We start from the raw sequence: 8,645 nt of genomic DNA, 5'->3' as shown, positions 1-8,645 counted from the left end.
ATGGCCAGTCCGGACGGCAAACTTGATGAAGTCAAGAATCACCTAAAGGGACAACACTGGTCATGGCACGAGGAAGTTTCTAGCTGGGGTTCATTGAGGCTGGAAGACCCTTCCTGACTGTAAGAGATGTCATCCCTTGGACTAGGGTTCTGGGCTGACTGAAGAAGAGAAAGTAAGTTGAGTTCCAGCACTTATCACTCTCAGTCTCCTGACTCTGGATGCAATGTGACAAGCTATCTCATGCTGCCACTGTGCTGTCCCCCACCATGACAGACTGTCCCCTCCAACAAGGAACCAAAATAAACCTCTCCTTCCCCAAGCTGCCTTTTGCCAGGCATTTGTTATAGCAACAAAGAATGTTACTAATGCGCTGGGGAAACCAGCATTTCACAGGCTGCTCAAGTACTGCCACAGACATCAGGGAAGAAGAATCGTGTGCTGAAGTTATTGCAAATGGTGTCCCCCACCATAAGGTGTGCTACATAGGGCCACTGGGCTGGAATCAAGCACAGAAGTTTGAGGAATAACTGGGCAGCAGCACTGTGTAGGTCAATCTGATAGAAAATGAAACCCATGGAGGGAAATGATTTGCTCAGGGGAGACACCAGGGGAATGGAACTTGCCTTGTGTTGAGGGTGAGAGTCAATGGGAGACAGCCAGGGGAAGGAGAGTGGGTGCTTGATGGGACACACTACTCTCAGAGATGACAGAAGGGAGACCACACTGTGGGGAGAAACACTATGCTTGTGTAGAATTCAAGACTGCTCCTTTTTAGTGTCAGAAGGGACAAGGAAAGCGGTTGCTGAGTTAAGAGTTGAGAGGGGCTGGTGGTTCTGTGTCTAGTGGCTGGAGTCTTCATGATAGACAGGGGAGACTTGCTATCCACTAAGCAGAAGTTGAGTAGGTGTGGTGGCCTCTAGGGAAGCTGAGTGTTAACCTTTTCATGGTAGGGCAAAGGTTTACTAGATACACACTATCAGGTGCTATAGAAGGCAGGGTAAGAGCCCAACCCTGGTCCAACTTCATGTCTCTTACCTTGACAGTAGACATGTATTGAAATGCAAGCAGGTGGACCTGAAGCCAACACTTTCAGAATGTATGTGACTTACCAAGGAGATAAGTGTGGTAGCCATCTTATAATGTGGCAGTGAACATGGTGGTCCCTGGAGCTAGAATTTAAAGACATGAAGAAAAGAGAAGATAGGGAAGAGACAAAGGAAGGAGAAACTAAGGGAGAAGGACGGAGAAGAGACAGGAATGTTGTGAGGGTTGAGTGATAGAAACACAGTTTCTTAGATGGGTAAAGTGTTTAACAGCTTGCTCTGTAAATATGGCCCACAAATATCATTAATGTGGGGCTGGCTACTTCTTGGCTTTCTTCCCTACCCCCTTCATCACCCTTTCTCGTTTCACTTAGCAGGCTCCACTTGATTACAAAGATACACCGGCAACCCCTTTCCTCCCACCAAATGCATTCAAATTCCTTCTACACTCAAAATAGAAATTATTTGGTATTGCATGCTATTTGGAATTCTGCAAGCTTCGTCTTCCCTTCCATTGACACAAGCAATCAAAGACAGTTTATATTTGATCTTAAATAGCAGGTATAATCATGTCAGCTGAGCATCTCCATTCACCCCGTGGGCTTCCATATTTCACCTTTACCACAACTGGGTGAAGTGAGAGCTTTTAAAGCTTCTGCTCAGTTCTGATGAGCTTCCGGAAGCCCCATCAAGCTCAGCCCTAGCCAGCCCACCAGCCAAACCCACGAGGGTTTCAGCACTGAGGCCAGTACCCACCCACACAGGCAACTGCTTGGAAAGGGCGTGTGATAGAACAACCTTCCGGGATACTAAGCAAAAGCTATTTTAACCTCTCTAGTTGCAAGGGTCTCAGGAGATCTATGCAATTAACCTGGGTCAAGACTGCAGAGCCTTGCTGCCCATAGCTGGCAAGATGGGCACATAGCGGTGGAATTCTTGACAGCCAAAGCAAAGTGGAGAATTACAATCAGATTTATGGAGTGTGGGCTTTCCTGTGCTGGCTCTCTTTGCCAGCCATTCTTAACCCACTACCAACCCAGCCTCTCCATTTCAAGTGCTCCATCTGCAGCCTGGAGTTGCATGACTGAATCTCAGGAAAGAAAGAGGAGCAGGGTAGAGAGTGGAGACATGGGTGACTACAGCTTACTTCTGCCAGGTGTCGCTTCTGTATTTGGGACTTGGTTTATTCATGAGGCTGTTGTGTCAGGTGATCTCTAACATCTCACTTGGGTTAGAGTGGACTGGATTCTTTGAGAAGCAGGACCTGGGATATAGGTTCAAGCACACAAGGGGTGAGTCAGGGTGGAGGGGCTGGGAAAGTGTCTTCTGAGAAGTAGGAGGATCTGAGTTCAGTCCTCAGCATCCAAGCAAAAGTCTGGATGCAGCAATGTAAACCTTCAATCCCAGGATTCCTAGGTTTCACTGGCTAGTCGGTCTAGCAGAATTATGAACTCCAGGTTGAATGAGAGACCTTACTCACAAAGTAATGTAGAAACCAATGGAGGGAGACATCTAATATTGACCTTTGGCCTCTGTTGCACACACATGCATGCACGCACACACGCACGCACACATGCATGCACACACGAGCAGAGCATGGGAGGTATCCCTGGGGAATCATGGTCTGAACAATAAGAGTCCAATATAGGCCTGTAGATGAACAGCTTGCAACTGTGAACAACTGGTATCTAAGCCACTGGGGACTTCTGAGAGGTGGCATGGATGTGTGTTCCAGACTGATTCTACTGAAGGGATCATGACAAGGTCATCAGTCACATAGTCCTCATTCGCCACTGATTGGGTCCTAATCCCTAACACTGCAGCCACCTTGCCACGCATATCTACAGTTAGTGAAGACCCTCCGGCAGAGACATGAAGGTGCATGCAATAAGAGGCGCTCAGCAGGCTCAGAACCAGCAAGTGAGTGCCTAGGGGGTGTGGGTGGTGCTGCCATGCATATTTAACACCCTCTAAATTTGATGACTTCCTTTGGCCAAATAAAGAAAAACAAGAGTCATCCCCTGAGAAGGTCCAGTAGGGAGAGCGCCCTTTACTTCAGATACCAGAACTTTCTCTTCCTTTAAAGCTAAAACCTCATATTGATTAAGAAAGCAGAATGTTTGTATTATATAGTCTTGGAATTCTAGTAACTATGAGCAAGTTATTCCTTCTCTGTGGTCCTTAAGTTCTATACCTGTATACTACCACTTGTACTTTGAATGGTTGACGTAATAATCAAATACAGTAATTAAAAAGCCAGAAACAGGAAGCAGGAACTGGGACCAGTGATGGAAACAATCCCAATCCCCCCAGTAGATTCCCACTGGTCCAGGTCATGGCATAGAAATGGGAACAGGAACCTGGCTTTCAGTTAGTCTGGTCCATATATCTAAAGAATCCACCATGTTATGGTGAGCTCAACAGAAAGAGTGTGTGGCAATAGAGAACTCAAGTTCTGGGGACAGAGACTTGGCTGCAGGTGAGATTTCTTGTTTGGAGTATCAGACAGCAAACCAATTAAACTGATATGACAATAAGACCTAAACTCAGGAGGAAGGAACCAGCAGATGTGAAAGCCATGCTCCCTAATAGTCCCAGTAGGAGACTCAAAAGTTAGCCATGCTCCAGGGTAATGTAAGGGTTGGGGGAACCTGACAGTATACTGGTGTGTGTGTGTGTGTGTGTGTGTGTGTGTGTGTGTGTGTGTGTGTGTGTGTGGTGCTGACACAAGAAACTGCAGCAGCAGAAATAGCCATTCAAATTTTACCTGGTGGGAATGAGAACATGCGATGTACATTTGATATACATGGCTGCCCTTGATAAAGTGTTCTAGGGATTTGGAAATCATGCAATCAAATTTATGGTGGGGAAAAATGCTAGGGTATGAAGAAAAGATTCTTTTGCCTTGTACTCACATCCATGGATTAGAATAAAGCCTAAATACTGAGGAGTTTACATTGACAGGCATAGAAGAGGTTCTCCATTGGAGTGACCTCTTCAAAAAAGAGATTAGCCCAGAGGGTCAGAGCGTAAAGCCCTTCATCAGTCCCACTGAGAATAGTGGTGGATCTGGAGAAGAGCAGTAGTGGGGTGGCAAGTAGGAATGGGGTGCCAAGTGGTGTCTGGGCAAGGAGAAAGAACACTATGGAATTGGAGGATAGACAGACTCTACTTGTGAAGGAAGGAGCATTGTATGGGTAACCTCTGAGGGGACAACAACCAATGGTAGCTAGCCTAATGATCGCGTGGTGCCTATCTTGGTAATTCTAGCACCTCAGCAGCATGTCAGCCCTGGTGTTATCCTATTATAGTCCAACCTTGCCTCTTGGTAAACTGGCCACCTCCATCCCTTCAGGTTGTTTAGTAACAACTCAAATCACCCATACCTCCAATGGCAACTTGCAGCTGGGGACACAGAAAGAGAAATTTCTAAATGGAAGGGGCTCACCGAGGTAGAGGGATAGAGTGAGAAAAAGGAGGCAATCTTGGAAGGAGAAATAAGGAGGGCAAAGAAATAAAGAGCTACAAGCAGAAACGGAGATTGAGGGCATTTGTCAGCAAGGCGGGTGTCCCTCGAGGTTCTCTGATGGATGATCAGGATGAGGATGGCTCTGTGGCAGTGTGCCCCCTGCCGCACAGATGAATGCTGTCTGCAACACCAGCAAAGCCGTGCGTGAGTAACCCCAGCATCTCTGAAGACTGCCACCATCCTCCGAGAGTGGCAGCTATCTGCCCCATGGTGTACCCTCAACACATGAGCCTATCCAGCTTCCTTAGTCCTCAATTCCACACTCGTACTTGGGCAGGTATCACTCTGTCTGTCTTCCCTGGGGGATGAAGACCTCCTTGACAGTCACTGTGTTATATATAGTCTATATTTGTGATTTTGGAAGGGGTATTTTGTCAGGGTCTCGTGTAGCCCAAACTGACCTTGAGTTCTTTGTGAAGCTGAAGAGGACCTTGAACTTCTGTTTATTCCTGCCTCTACCTCCTCCAGGAATAAAATCATAGGCATGCGCCACCGTGCCAAGTTTTATGGATTTTGGTGACTGAATCCAGGGTGTCATGCCTGTTACACAAGCACTTTATAAGCTGGGCTATTACCCTGGCCTCCCACATCTATATCTGAAGAAAGTTAGTGAGTCTGAAACACAATAGGTTCCTTGCAAGTTCAGGGAATACAGGAGCCATTTGTGCACAGGAATGCTGGGTAAAAATGTGAGAGAGTGCACACGCATGAAAGACAGATGTGAGGGGGAGGGGTGTGAAGGCAGGGAAGTCTTGCTGGGGAGATAGAAATCTCGACAGAGATGTGTTCCAATACCACGTTTCTCAAATATCTTTTCTGGGTGGTGTATATTGTGGAAGAACCAGGGGGGAGGTAAGTTAAAACACACAGTCCTCTAACCCAATCCTACCCCCATGGAATCCACAGTTCTTCTAATGGCCAGCCAGATATGAAAACTGGGGCTGCAGCAAGCCTACGGGCATCTGCTGTTTTTGAAGCACCTGATTTATAGGCGAGCAGGATGCTAGGGGTCCTTCCGGAACCTGTGGAACAAACCAATCCCCTTGCAGATGAAAATAGCAGCAGCCGGGAGGGATGGGCCTTAGATGCCGCCACTCAGCAAGATGAGATTCCAACTGGGACATTACCAAGCTTGCTGCCCTGGCCCCCAGACAAGCTAACCTCAGAGCACACCCTAGCGCACACAGTGCTCTGTCCAGGGTGCGTGGTGCTGAAGCAGCGGAGTGAACTTCCCGCAATGCGGTGAGCTGAGCAGGGCTGGAAGGCCCCCCGCAGTGCAGAGCGGAGATTTCAACCACTGCAGACACCCCTCTGCGCCCTGACCTGAACCTCAGTCTCATGGTTCTGCCGCCTCCTCCGCTGCTCTGGGCTATCTCCTACAGCGCATTATCCTACTTCCAGACTGATTATAAATGACTACAGTTCCGAGATGGTGACCCCTTTGCCTGGCACGTTAGTCTTGTGCTTGCTGATCGATTCCCTTGTTAAGAGACCTCACAGGCAGAGTAGATTAAAATATAATGTATTGCATTGAAATTTAACGCCACACTATAGAATATTCAGGCGTATCTACATATTCACATTCCCCCACTCCCTCCCAGTTTCTCCTAGAGGTGCCCAGTATATCATCATAGTGGTGAAACATCCATCACTGGTGGACAAAGGCATATAATGGCTTGTGGGGGGGGGGGGTGGCAGGAACAGCCTTCAGCATAACAGCTTATCCAGCTGCCTGTGTCTGGCTTAGGTATAGTTCTGTGGGACTGGCTAATTCTCTGCCCATAAGCTGGGTGGAGAAGGGGAAAAGAGGCCGATGTAGATCTGCTGAGATGTTTTCATTTCACCTTTGACTTACCCTCTAAGTGTCATTGCCCCATCTGGCATTTCGTCTTCAAATCTTCTTCTAGCTGGAAGAAATGGCTGGACTCCCTCTCCTATCCTGGCCATCTCTACCAGGCCTGCTGGTTTCCTGGTCCCAGAAACAAGACCAGCCCACTTTCTTGTCTTCCTGACCATCTCTCTCATTGGATAGGGAGCCAATCTTATGGGGAATGGCTGGAAGTTAAATATCAGTATGCAGAGGCTTCAAATGGTGCGAGGATAGGTATCAGAGAAGAGAATCCAGTGTGTTGAAAAGAATGACAGGCAAAGAATCTGATTTAATTTGATAGCACGATGAATATTTAAAGTTTTATAAAGAAATACAGGAAAGCAATCAGGCTTATTCAGGCATATGCTCTGGAGAGCAAAGTAGCTCCCCATGTGTTGGCAAGATGGGGAAGGGAGGTGGGGGTGGGGCGGGGTGGGGTGGGTAAGCAGCAGAGACACAAATAATCTTCTTCCCGTTCTTTGTACGCAGTGGAGATGAGCTTGTGTGTGTGTGTAGGGGGGGGGGGTCCCCAGATAATTATCATAGCATGCTGCTGACACCCTAAACAGTTCCTTTTCAAAATTGAATTTCTAATATCCTGGCTTTGGAGATTATCATATTGAGACATGAATCCCTTGGAAAGAGGTTCGGGAATCGTACACACTGTGTGATAAAGGCACCTGCCACAGAAACAGGCGGGGACATAAATCTCCTGCCATGTGTTTAGAATGCCTGATTGCGCCACCTGACTGACAGAGTAGAGTCATCAGAAACCTCTCAAACTGCCACCCCATGGATAGTCCCTTCATTAGAACCACACAATGGGTATGCTCGATATGTTATCAGCTTCCATATCAGATCCCAAGTTGAACTGTGTGAGTTCTGCCTTCAAAAAGCTTCCAGTCCTGGCCTTGAGAGCCGGCTCGGATTGTAAAGTGCTTACTTCATAGTATTGAAGACTTGGGTTCGATCCCCTAGGGGTCATGTAAACAAGCAGGCATGGCTGCGTGTGGCTCTACCCTGAGTCCTGGGGCACGGCTGCCAGCCTGGTCAGATCAGTGAGCTCTAGGGTTCCTGAGAGACCATTTCCCAGAAAGTAAGGAGAATGGCTGTCCAGATGGCTCACAGGTAAAGGTGATGACTGCCAAAGCAGACAACTAGAGTTTGATCCCCACAGCGGAAGGAGAGAGCCAACTCCTGCAAGTGTCCCCAGATCTCTACGGGGACATGCCCCCCCCACATACATACACAATAAATAAGAATGTAATACATTAGTTTTTTAAAATAAGGTAGAAAGTTTCTAAGGAAGACACCCGAGGTAGATGTTTGGCCTCCACATGCATGGACACACGTGCACACAAAATAAATAAATGAACTAATCTAATCAAAAGTTTCCATGGAGTGACAGGCGTGCATGCCCACAATGCAGCTAATGCTTGGAAATCCATCACAGAGTGAAGACAAGAGTGAACCGGCACAGAGCAGGAACCTGTTGATGCCATTTTGGGGACAGGAGGTGGCTTCAGGTTAGATCCGAGTCAGTCACCATAATCACTCTACTCCGATCTGTTGATGCTCCCTCAGCTTTGAAGGCCTGTGCTGTTGCTAAGGACATGGGTACTTCCTGCCTGAGGGTGTCTCCCTGCTCGGAGACAATTCTGCTGGAAACTTAATGTCCCTGGAAGTCTTCTGTCAATGACAGAAAGCAAATGGATGCTTGATCACTTCTGGTTCTTCTCTGGAGGGCGGCCTGAAGCACATAATGCCATATTCCAGGAATCTCCGGTGGGAGGACATTCTACCTGAAGATCCCTGCTGCGTGCTAGCCCCCTGTCCTGTATTCCTCAGCTCTATTCTCTTCCACTCTCCACTCCTCTAGTGCCATGCTCTAGACCACCTTCCAAATAAAGTCAGTGTGTTCACATTCCTCTATCAAAGTCTGTTTGGGAGATCCTACAGTAGCTTAGCACCCACAGTATTTGTTAGGAGGTGTCAGCCCTGAGGGGATTGGGGATTAGGATCAGTGTGTTAAGAGCACCTGCTGTGCAGGAATAAGGACCTGAGTTCAAGTCTCTGAGCACTCCTGCGAAGAGCTGAGAGCGATGGTGTGCATACCTACAACCCCAACTCTGTGGGGAAGAGAGACATGAGTATCACTTAGGTTTGCTGGCCATGAAGGTTAAATGAGAGACCCCGTTTCAAG

This window comes from Apodemus sylvaticus, chromosome 9 (genome assembly GCF_947179515.1).
Source record: "Apodemus sylvaticus chromosome 9, mApoSyl1.1, whole genome shotgun sequence".
NCBI classification, from domain to species: domain Eukaryota; kingdom Metazoa; phylum Chordata; class Mammalia; order Rodentia; family Muridae; genus Apodemus; species Apodemus sylvaticus.
The sequence above is the reverse complement of the archived record's forward strand: the minus strand, read 5'-3'. Positions refer to the sequence as shown.